The sequence below is a fragment of the Dioscorea cayenensis genome, chromosome 18 (assembly GCF_009730915.1).
Source record: "Dioscorea cayenensis subsp. rotundata cultivar TDr96_F1 chromosome 18, TDr96_F1_v2_PseudoChromosome.rev07_lg8_w22 25.fasta, whole genome shotgun sequence".
Classification (NCBI taxonomy): domain Eukaryota; kingdom Viridiplantae; phylum Streptophyta; class Magnoliopsida; order Dioscoreales; family Dioscoreaceae; genus Dioscorea; species Dioscorea cayenensis.
Window position 1 is genome coordinate 7,633,202 of NC_052488.1, and position 588 is coordinate 7,633,789.

The window sequence follows — 588 nt, forward strand, 5'->3', positions numbered from 1 at the left end:
TTACTGCCAAAGCACTATTTGCATCTAACTGAGGTAACATGGCCAAACTTGGTTGTCTGCCTCTTGAACTCCAGTGTGACTCATTGTTAGCCGTGTCCTCAAACAACTATTCCGCCATTTTAGAGTACTTGTTACTCAATGATCCTCCTGTTGTGGAGTCAATAATCTGCCTGGTCTGGTAGTTCAGTCCATTATACAATATTTGTAATCTTATCCACAAACTGAACCCATGATGTGGGCACCGCCTAGGTAGGTCCATGAATCATTCATGTGCCTTAAAATGTGTCTCAGACTCTCTTTGCTTAAACACTGAGATCTCCTGTTTGATCTTTGCTGCTTTGCTTGGTGGGAAATAATGTCCAAGGAACTTTTCCACCAACATGCCAAACTCATCAATCGACCCAGGTACTAGAGAAGTAAGCCACCTACATGCCAAACTCATCAAGCTGAACTGGAATAGTCTCAATTTGATCACATCATATGTAATTGTGCTCATCTTGAATATCGAGCAAATTTGCAGAAACTTTGAGAGATGGGTATTTGGGTCTTCATTTGTGATAAGTACTTATGTATGCATATTAATTAGTA

The 588-nt window shown here is 40.3% G+C and overlaps 1 non-coding gene across 1 annotated transcript; it reads left to right on the plus strand.

The window, feature by feature from the left end:
* The first annotated feature begins 224 nt into the window (after nucleotides 1-224).
* LOC120283164 lies at nucleotides 225-331 on the plus strand. The gene has a single exon (XR_005543164.1). It is a non-coding gene; the product is annotated as a small nucleolar RNA R71 (small nucleolar RNA).
* The last annotated feature ends 257 nt before the right edge of the window (nucleotides 332-588 follow it).